Source organism: Rousettus aegyptiacus, unplaced genomic scaffold, assembly GCF_014176215.1.
Source record: "Rousettus aegyptiacus isolate mRouAeg1 unplaced genomic scaffold, mRouAeg1.p scaffold_m13_p_9, whole genome shotgun sequence".
In the NCBI taxonomy this organism is placed as follows: domain Eukaryota; kingdom Metazoa; phylum Chordata; class Mammalia; order Chiroptera; family Pteropodidae; genus Rousettus; species Rousettus aegyptiacus.
The window spans coordinates 77012181-77023740 of record NW_023416312.1 but is presented as its reverse complement, the minus strand read 5'-3'; positions in this window follow the sequence as shown (position 1 = coordinate 77023740).

The following is an 11560-nucleotide window of genomic DNA, read 5'->3' as shown; positions in this document are numbered from 1 at the left end:
CCCTGTTACGGATTCAGAGGGGTGACCAGCCTTAGAAGTTCCAGGGCCCTTGAATGCCATGATGGGGTCAATGTGATCGTCAAGGACGCAACGTTTAGGACACACTCTTTGTTCCCGGTCCTGATGAGAGTCTCTGAGGCCTTGACGTCTGGATAAAAAGGCAACTTTCTGTTTATGTTAACTGGTCATTGGGGGTCCGTGGAGAGACTGGACACAGTCATATCTCCCAGGCTGCGGGATGCCACCTCCTGTGCTCTGTTATCAGGTTCTGTCTATAGTCTTTGGTCTTGTCTAGGTTGTAGGTGGCAGACCTCTCTGGGTCCACCTACACCCCAGTAATTGTTCTTGTCTGAGTGTCTGTCTTGTGTTTTCTGCACGAGTCATGGTGGGAGGCCCGAGTTCACAGAAGACACCTTTGGGGTGTCTTCTGCAACATTTCAAAGAAGGGTTTGTAGAGGGAGCTGACTATGGAATAAAGTTTTCTCTAGGCAGACTAAGAACATTGTGTGAAGTTGAGTGGCTGTCTTTTGATGTAAACTGATATCTGGAGGGTTCTTTTGATGGGGGTTTAGTGAGGAATGTTTGGAAGATTGTCAGGGGAGACCCGGAACATCCCGATCAGTTTCCCTACATCGATCAATGGTTAAGCATTGTTCAGAAACCCCCTCCTTGGCTCCGCTGGTGTGCCCTTTCTCTAGGGGCATGAGTCTTAGTTATGGGTACTCCGAAACATACAACAACTGAATCTCCAAGTCATCCCAGTCCCTCAGTCCTCCAATTTCCACTGGAGGATAGTGACCTTCCCCCGCCCTATAATCCAGGGCAAAAAGGGCCAAATAGCACTGCCTCGCCTCCTCAGACTCAGGCAGGTAACCCCTATGGGCCTCCTGCTCCTGTTCCAGGTGGGGCACCAGCCAATACCACCACCCTGGCCATTCTCCCCTTGCGAGAAGCACCACCCCAAGGGCATCACACAGACAGGTCCTTTATGGTTTATGCACCTTTCTTGACTAGTGACCTGTACAACTGGAAGGCACAGAATCCACCTTTCTCTGAGAAACCCCAGGCATTAATGGAACTTTTAGAGAGTGTCTTTCAGACTCCCTGCCTCACTTGGGATGATTGTCAACAGCTTTTAGTTATCCTCTTTACCTCAGAAGAACGTGGACGCATTCAGGCGGAAGCACAAAAGATAGCTGTGGGAGGGAGGAGAGCTGAGAAAGCAGGGGAACAGACTGAGGAGGAATTTCCTTCCACCTGCCCAGACTGGGGACACAATTCCCAGGAAGGGAGAACGGCATTAGATCGGTACCACCAGATTCTAATTGGGGGAATTAGGATGGTTGCTCATCAGCCAACTAACCTTTCTAAGGTAACTGAAGTTATACAGGGACCTCAGGAATCCCCTGAAGCATTTTTTGAATGACTACAGGAGGCATATCGGGCATACACCCCCATTGATCCTGAGGCCCCTGAGAACCAGCGGGAAATTAATGTAGCCTTTACTACTCAGGCAGCCCCAATTTACTCTGGTGTAAATTGCAAAAATTAGAAGGTTTTGCAGGGGTGAACCTGTCCTAACTTGTTGAGATAGCCCAGAAGGTGTTCAACAATAGAGAGACACCAGATGACCCTAAACGCATGGCTAAAATAATGGTAGCTCCCATACAGGAGGAGAGATCAGGTAAGACTAGGGCACAACAAGGGAGGTCAGAAAAAGGCCCATATAAGGGTGGCACACCCCTAGGGAAAAATCAGTGTGCCTACTGCAAGAAAGAAGGCCATTGGAAGAATGAATGTCCTGAGAAAAACACGAAAGACCAGGGAAGCCATAAGACTAAAATCCTTGTCACTGAGGAAGAGGACTGATGGGGCCGGGGTTCCTACACACTAAGCCCCCAGGAGCCCAGGGTAGCCTTAAAAATTGGGGGCAAAACTGTTAACTTCTTGGTGGACACAGGGGCTGCCACAGGGTCAGTGTTACTCGACCCAGGGGGACCAATCTCCAAACAAAAGACCACCATCCAAGTGGCCACGGGCAAAACACGAGAATACCCATGGACCACTGAAAGGACTGTAGATCTAGGGCGAGAGATAGTGACCCATTCTTTCCTTGTAATTACAGAATGTCCGGCCCCACTTCTTGGTAGAGACCTACTCCAAAAGCTAAGGGCTGCTATCACATTCGGAGATAGTACTCCTCAGATGTCCATGTCTGCCCTGTCAACTATCTTAGTTACCTGTCCTCTGTCTGAAGAGTACCTCCTCTATAAGAAGGAAGAAAATGTTGACCCATCCATGGGGCCCTTACTAGACAGACTCCTGATAGAATATTCAGGGGTATGGGCTGAAAGCAATGCCCCAGGGTTGGCTAGGCACCAAGCCCCGGTAGTGATGAGCTTAACTGCTACCATGACCCCTGTCTGGGTTAAGCAATACCCGATTGCTCAAGATGCCAAAATCGGTATAAGGAAGAATATCCAGTGGCTGCGGGAAGTGGGGATTCTCGTTCCATGACAATCGCCATGGAACATTCCCTTGCTCCCAGTCCAGAAGCCTGGTACTCAGGATTACCAGCCAGTACAAAACTTAAGAGAAGTGAACAAGAAGGTTGAAACCATCCACCTGACTGTACCCAACCCGTACACTCTCTTAAGCTTACTACCTCCAGAGAGAACTGTTTATACTGTATTAGATTTAAAAGATGCTTTCTTCAGCATTCCCCTAGCCCCCAGCAGCCAGCCTATCTTTGCCTTTGAGTGGACAGACCCAGAGGAGGGATTCTCGGGCCAACTAACCTAGACGTGTTTACTGCAAGGATTCAAAAATTCTCCTACCTTATTCGATGAGGCCCTAAGTGCAGATCTTCATCCCTTCCATCAATGTAATCTTGACTGTACATTACTCCAGTATGTTGATGATTTACTATTAGCAGCTGAAACTGAAGAGACCTGTCTCACAGCAACCAGGGACTTACTTGGCACCCTAGAGGCATATGGGTACCAAGTCTCCACTAAGAAAGCCCAGCTGTGCACCCAGTCGGTGGCCTACCTCGGGTATACCCTCGAAGGAGGAAAATGGACTCTCTCCTGGCAGAGGATTGAAGCCATTCTTTAGATTCCAGTACCCACCACCAAGAGACAGGTAAGAGGATTCCTTGGTGTGACAGGCTATTGCAGACTTTGGATTCCTGGGTTTGCAGAGATCTCAAAGCCCCTGTACTCAGCTGCAGGAGGAAATCAGCTCCTCAATTGGACAGAGACAGAATAGAAGGCCTTTGACCTTCTCGAGCAGGCACTCATGTCAGCTCCAGCCCTTGCTCTTCCAGACATCACCAAGGGATTTCATCTTTTTTGTGAGTGAGACCAAGGGAATCACCAAAGGGGTCCTAACCCAAACACTAGGCCCATGGCGCCAACCAGTAGCCTATCTATCAAAGAGACTAGACTCGGTGGCCTCTGGATGGTCACCCTGCCTACGAGCCATAGCAGCAATGGCTATCCTAGTCAAAGAAGCTGACAAACTCACCCTTGGGCAGAATATAAGCATTACTGCCCCTCACGCAGTAGAGGCCCTTCTCTGCAGTAGTCAGAATGATGGATGACTAACTCCAGAATCACTCAATACCAGGCTCCCCTCCTCGACCAGCCAAGGATCAACTTATCCAAAGCTACTGTCATCAACCCAGCCAATCCATTGCCAGACCCAGACCCCAAGACCCCCGTTCATGACTGCATAGATTTCATTGATACAGTATGTTCCTCACGGCCAGACCTCAAAGACTCCCCTCTTCCTGAGGCCAATGAAGTTCTGTTCATGAACAGAAGCAACTTCATGCAGGAAGGAAGGAGGTACACTGGGGCAGCGATCATAACTCTAATTGGCACCATCTGATCACAGGCTTTTCCCCATAGGGCTTCTGCTCAAAAGGCAGAACTCATCACCCTCACTGAGGCACTAAGATGGGGAAAGAATAAGGCAGTCACAATATATACTGACAGCCTATTTGCCTTTGCCACTGCACATGTACACAGAGCCATCTACAAGGAAAGAGGGCTTCTGACTTCAGCTGGGAAGGACATCAAGAACAAGGAGGAGATCTTAGCCTTATTTGAAGCCATATGGATGCCTAAGGCCCTGGCTATTGTTCATTGTAAAGGGCATCAAAAAGGGAATAGTCCTGAGGCTGAGGGAAACTGATGAGCCGATGCAGAGGCAAGAACACTGGCCACAAGGCCAGTGGGGCCTGCACCACATCTGTTGTCCCTTACCCAGAACTGCCTTTGTTTCTGACTTATATGGGAGAAGAGAACATATATTTTCAAGACAAGGGAGCCACTAGGAACCAACATGGGTGGTAGACGACCCCAGATGGAAAAATCGGGCTCTCACGGGCCCTTGGAAGGATTCTCCTCCACCAACAACACCAGAATACACACCTAGAGTGAACTAAGATGCTCCAAGCTTTAGACTCCTACTTTCACTTGTTAGAAGGGAGAAGAATTGCAGAGGAGATTGCCTCATGATGCCTGGCTTGTGCCAATTTAATCCAAAGAAGGGGAAGATAGAACAACCTAGGCATAGGGAAAGAGAAACTTATCTGGCGGACCACTGGGAAGTCAATTTCACTGAGATAACCCCGACTGTAGGGGGCTACAAATATTTACTTGTTTTTATAGACACCTTTTCAGGATAGTTAGAGGCCTTCCCCACCAGGAAAGAGACTGCCTTAGTCGTTACTCAGAAACTACTACAAGAAATTCTCCCTCGATTTGGTCTCCCCGGAACTTTAGAGTCAGATAATGGGCCAGCCTTCATAGCAAAAGTTTCACAATAATTGGCTAGCTGCCTAAATTTGTGATGCAAACTCCACTGCGCCTACTGGCCCCAAAGTTTGGGCCAAGTAGAGCGAATGAATCAGATCCTAAAAGAAACATTAGTTAAATTAGTATTAGAAATTGGTGGGACCTGGGTAGAACTTCTCCCTTTGCTCTTCTCTGAGCCAGGTGTACTCTATATATCAATGGATTCATCCCATTCGAAATTTTCTTTGGAAAACCCCCACCTTTAGTACCTAGAATAGAAGATGAGAAAAAGGCAGAACTACGTAACCTCGTCTTACTTAAGTTTTTACAGGCCCTTCAAAGTGTACAGAAGGAGATTTAGTTCTGGGTTCGTTCTGCCCACTCAGTCCCGGAGAACGGACTTCCCCATCAGTTTCAGCTTGGGGACTCTGTGTGGATCCAGAAGTTCACTTCCAAAGGACTAGAACCCAAATGGAAAGGACCTTTCACTGTCTACCCGATGATGCCCACTGTAGTTAAAGTAGATGGCATCCCATCATGTATTCATCACTCCCACGTGAAGGCAGCACGAGAGTAGACAGCTTAGGAAGATGGGCCCTTAAGACTTAGTCTCAAGCGTACATAAGTATAACCTTCTGTTTCTTCTTTTTTTCCTCTTTAGCCCAGGCATACAGAAACATACACTGGCCTAGAGTATGGGAGTTTATAGTAACCAAGACTGGTGAAATTATTGCCCAGAACATCACCAGCCACGGTACTCCAGAGATCCAAGTAGATTTGTGCCGGCTTGTCAGAGATCCCCTTGCCATTGCAATGGCGGACACCACCTTGGATAGGGATCTTTCCTAGGTGGAGGAGCATACTTAGGCTACAAGGGAGGGCCCAGCTGTGGCATGTTATTGGCTGAGAAAAGCCTCTTAGGAACAGGACTCTATATTTGTCCTCAAGGATGTTACCCAGGGATGTGTGGCTGCATGGGTAATATGGGACTTGGATGTGAGGGCCAAGGCCAACTTTCTTGTGCTAACTGGGGTTGTGAGACTATCTCCACTATAGATAATTATAAAAAACAGAATGATGATCATATTAGATTAAGAAGAGGACCAAGCCCCTCCACATGCTCTCTTGGGTCTTGCAATCCTATCAGAATCACAATCAAAACCAGTAGTCCTGGGGGACAATACTATTGGCTCTCAGGACAGACATGGGATATCAGATTATATAAAACCGGGTATAATTCAGGATTATATTTTACTATACAGGTTAAGGACCCTCCTAGAAAAGCTAAGCCTATAGGACCCAACAAACCACTTCTAGTTCCAGGACTACCCCCAAAGTCTTATACCTAAGAAAACTTCTGTTTCTGGAGTAACTCCAACTCCAGCTCTAGCCCCTTCAGGTAGTGGCCTAACAGCTATTAAACCCCAGGCATTCGACCAGCCACAACTATAACCAGAAGGAGCATTAATAACTATGTTAACCACAATACACAAGGTCTTAAATAAGACCACCCCAGACATAGGACAAGATTGCTGGTTGTTCCTAAACCCAATAACCCCTTATTATGTCAGGGTAGGAACTCCCCTAAACCTAACTGAGCTCAGCAGTGCATGAGGCTGTGAATGGGAAACTCCTTGACTCACCTCAGGAAACATACAAGAAAAAGGAACCTGCCTAATTTCAAAGAACTATTCCAAGCTGTTGGCACAGTCACCTTACTTCCATAACTGTAATTGTACTATCAAAGTACCTTTATTTGAGGGTAAATACTATAAGGCTCCAAATAATACTTGCTTAGCATATGATGGCAGGCTCACTCACTGCACCGCATCCGATCTTTTCAACTCAGGTGAGACTAATATTTGTATCCTGCTCCTTGTACTCCCCCAAGTGTCCCTTTATATTGGGCCGGAAGGCAGACTCTACTTCTTCTGCCAGGACAGGCTACAAAAACGGGCCATACCAGTCTTAATATCCCTTCTTGTAGGACTCGGAATAGCAGGCTCTGCAGCTGTAGGTACTACTGCTCTCATCAAGGGAGAAAATGAATTACGTGAAATTGGAATACAGATAGATAAGGATATCGAGACCTTAAAAGACACCATCAGCAGGCTAAAACTTCAAGTCGATTCACTAGCAGAAGTAATCCTCCAAAATAGAAGAGGTTTAGATTTATTATTCTTAGAACAAGATAGATTATGTATGGCTCTGGGTGAAACCTGTTGCTTCTATGGCAATAACTCTGGAATAATTAGAGAAAGCTTACTACTAGTACAGAGAAATTTAGATGCCAGGGAAAAACAAAGACTAGAATCAAATAACTGATTTCATAGGATGTTCAATTAGTCACCATGGCTAACAACCCTTCTATCTGCTATAGCTGGACCTTTAATCCTCCTCCTCCTCTCATTAACTTTTGGCCCATGTTTCTTCAATTTCTTGTTTGCATATATAAAGAAGAGAATTCTATTAAACTTTTAGTATTACAAAATAGAGGCTATGAGCAAATTCCGCATGAAGAATCAAGGATTTGGTTTTCTGCTAAGGCCTGTGGGGAATGTGCTGGCTGGAAAATTACTGCTTGGCTATCGCCCATGGGAATGTAACACTCTAACAATAAGCTTTCTGCTTCTGTACCCTCCGCTTTCACAACCGACCTGTAGGTTGACAGTAAAAAGAAGAAAAATAGACTTGTGTGTTCAAACAGAATGAAGAATGGGCTTTAGGGCTTAAAAACCCTGCACCTTTACATTTCGGGGCTGCTTAATTTGAGGTCTATGTACCCCCGGCACACCCAGATGGCTGAATAAAGAGCGTGTTTCCTATAACACTGATTTCTGATGGCCCGTGTGTCTATCGGGGGCTGGTGGCTCCAACAAACCCTCCTCTCCTTCAAGGGAGCCTCTGCAGCCTTGCTCTCCTTCCCAGTGACCCTCCACTACCCTCAGGTGCAGGTCTTGCCCAATTGGCATCTTGGCCCCTCCTACCAGCTTTGATGTGGTTTCTTTATATTATCAGACATAGGTGTTATGATCAGCTGGACTTCAGGTGATTCTCCATGTTGATTATTTTATAATTTGATTGTAATTTCAATGGACCTGAGAGGAGACAAACCCTGTTTTTACCTAGTTTGCCATCTTCCGCCAGATCCAATGCCAAAATTTTGATTTGCCCCGTTATTTGGGTTACCAGACGTTTTATATTTGGGACAAAAAACAATACTAAGATTCAGGTTGGGGAAAAAGCGTACCGGAATTTGTGAAAGGAAAGATGGAAAAGGAGACCACAGGGTGGAATGAGGGCACCACACCTGCATTCTGAAATATTTCAGTTTTAGGAAAAATAGATATGGAAGTTGAAGATCTAGATATTGAATCTTTCAAAGCCATCTATAGTCTTAAACTCCTTAGAAAGTCTTCCCATACCTCTAGGGAATGTGTGTACCCTAGACCAAAGATCATTGTCCTAGATAGGAGGCATAAAGTACAAACCGTAAAGGAAAAATTAGTAAACTTGACATATTTAAATTTAGATTTGTCTGCATAAGAATAGATACCATAAATAGGATATTTATAACATGTAAGGGATACATGATTAGCATCTGAATAAAGAGCTTCTTCAAGAAAGAATTGAAGACAAAAGTTCAACAAAAAAGTGAACAAAAATACAAATATACAATATATAAAATAAAATAGTTAACATGAAAATATGTTCGATCTCACTGGAAATCAAGGACTTGCAGATTAAAACAATAAGAACCCAAAAGAAGATTGGAGGGAAAACATGGCGGAGTGAGAGACATCCTCAGATCTCTCCCCTTGAAACAACAATAAGCTAAACATCTAAAATAAAACAAAAACACCCAAACTGCACACCAACATGTCTGAGTGAGGGATCTGCTCATAATAGCTACTACAGGTCAGAAATACATGTGTCGGGCATTGGACTGGGAGAAATAAAGAAGCTGTCTCTTGCAGCTTCAGCTCCCTGTAGGAGGAGGGTAAGGGGAGAAGACACAATGAATACCCAGAACAATCCTGCCTGGGAGTATTGTGAGCTACACCCAACCAGTGGCAGGGCCCAGTCATCAGGGCAGAGAGCAGAGAAGCAGGATGGCAGAGAAACAATAACTGATTTTTACCAGATGTGGTTGCAAAATTGAGGCTGAGCCGTATCTCCCAACACCAACCCAGAGAGCCCCTTCTCCCATATCCTCCGAGACTGAACACCACAGAGCCCCAGGGGAATCTGAGCAAATGCTATAGAAGCTGTCGCTAACACTGACAGGGACTGAGACTGAGAGTAGTAAGTACAATTAAACATCCATAAGAAAAAGAAGGCATTATTAAGGCTTTATAAAAAGCAGAAATTCAAGAGGCTTAGACACCAGCTACTGGAAAACTAAAAAAAGTACCTTCTTTGCAACAGGCTAAAGAGAGTTCTTTATATAATAATTCTTCTTTCTGGAAAAAAAAAGCAGAATATATTTTCATTAATGCCCAGGTGGAGATATAGTCCATTAAACACCATGAACAACCAAGGTGACAAGGCATCTCAGAAAGAAAGAGAAAAATCTCCAGAAAATAAGCTTATAGACATAGAAATATGCAACTTAAATGACAGAGAATTCAGGTTGGTACTTCTGAAAAAACACAGTGAGTTTCCAAATGAGTCATATCAACAATTTCAGGAATTGAAAAAACAACTAGATGAGCAGAATGAGTTCTTTAGCAAGGAGATTGAAATCCTCAAAAAGAACAGAATAGATCTTCTGGAGATAAAAAAAAAACACTGCAAGAGTGGAAAAATGAAATGGCGATCTTGGGAAATAGAGTCGACCAATGGAGGAAAGGATCAGTGGTGTCGAAGACAGAAATCTAAAAATAAATCAGAAGGAAGGAGAGAGAAACCATAGAGTGAAAAATAATGAAAGAGAAATACAAGAACTAGCAGATACCATCAGGAGAAGAAACATAAGAATAATGGGCATGCTCAAAGGCAAGGAAAAGGAGCAGGGACTAGAAAGCGTTTTCGGATGAATAGTGGATGAGAATTTCCCAAATCTAAGGAATGAGCTGAAGCTTGAAATTCTAGAAGTCAACAGAATACCCACTTATCTCAACACAAAAAGGCCTTCAACAAGACACATTGTATTAAAGTTATCAAAAATTAATGACAAGGATAGAATTCTCAAGGCAGCCTGGGAGAAGAAAACAGTAATTTATAAAGGAAAACCCATTAGATTATCCTCAGACTTCTCAGCGCAAACCTTATAAGAGAGAAACAAATGGAATCAAATATTTAAACTATTAAGTGAAAGAAACTATCAACCTAGAATAATGTATCCAGCTAAGCTCTCCTTTAGATATGAAGGAGAAATTAAGACCCTTCCAGACAATTTTTTTTCCAAAAATTGAGAGAATTCTCCACTATGAGGTCTGCACTACAGGAAATAAGGAAAGGGGTCAGCTCACCTAAAATAAAATGACGAAAAAATACGTAATTAGAAGTAAAGTGACTACCAGGCAAATAGAAACAAAGGAGTGCAACCCTTACTAAAACAGGGCATTCATTATAAGCTTAAATAATAAAAAGAAAATTGTTATAACAAGATAGTAATGAACGTTCAGCATACATAGGGGCAAATGTGGATTCAAAAGATCCATATTCACAAAGGGGAATGGAGATAAGGCACATGCACAAGAAAATTGAATATATATAGATATATACACACACACACATACATATATATGTAACTATTCTTTTCATATTCATAATGGTAACCACACACAGAAGATTCAGAACTGAAATATATAATGTAAAACAAGAAGAACCAGAGGGAAAACCCACAAGAGCCAACCAAAATAAAGAAATCAGAAACACAAGGACAAGGAAGCAATGGAAACAGTGAGCTACCAGAAAGTGAAAGATAAAATGGCTTTAAGAAGACCTCATATTTCAATAATCACCCTAAATGTGAATGGACTGAACTCACCAATAAAAAGGCACAGAATTGCAGAATGAATCAAAGAACAAAACCCAACCATATGCTGCCTCCAGGAGACACATCTCAGCTCCAAGGACAAATACAGACTCAAAGTGAAAGGGCAGAAAATGATATTTCAAGCAAGTGGCATTCTGAGAAAAGCAGTAGCAGTACTAATATCAAATGAAATAGACTTCAAAATCAAAAAAGGTAAAAAAAGATACTGAAGGACACTTCATAATGATAAAGGGAATCATGGACCAAGAAGACATAACACTTATTAATATCTATGCTCCCAATCAGGGAGCCCCGGAATATGTAAAGCAATTATTAACAAAACTAAAGGGAGAAACAGACTAAAACAGTGTCGTAGTAGGGAACCTAAATACTCCCCTGTTGGATATGGACAGATCATCCAAACAGAAAATCAATTAAAAAATCACATCCTTAAATGACACATTAGACCAACTAGACATAATTGACATTTACAGAGCCTTCCATCCCAAAACAGGTACTTATATATTCTTCTCTAGTGCACATGGGACATTCTCAAGAATCGACCACATACTGAGACACAGAGGTAGCCTTCGCAAGTATAAGAGAGTTGAAATCACACCAACCATATTCTCTGATCATAATGCTTTGAAACTAGAGATAAACTGCAAAAAGAAATCAGGAAAAACCACAAATACATGGAGATTAAAAAACACGCTACTGAAGCATAACTAAATCAGAGAAGAAATAAAGAGATCAAGAGATACATAGAAAT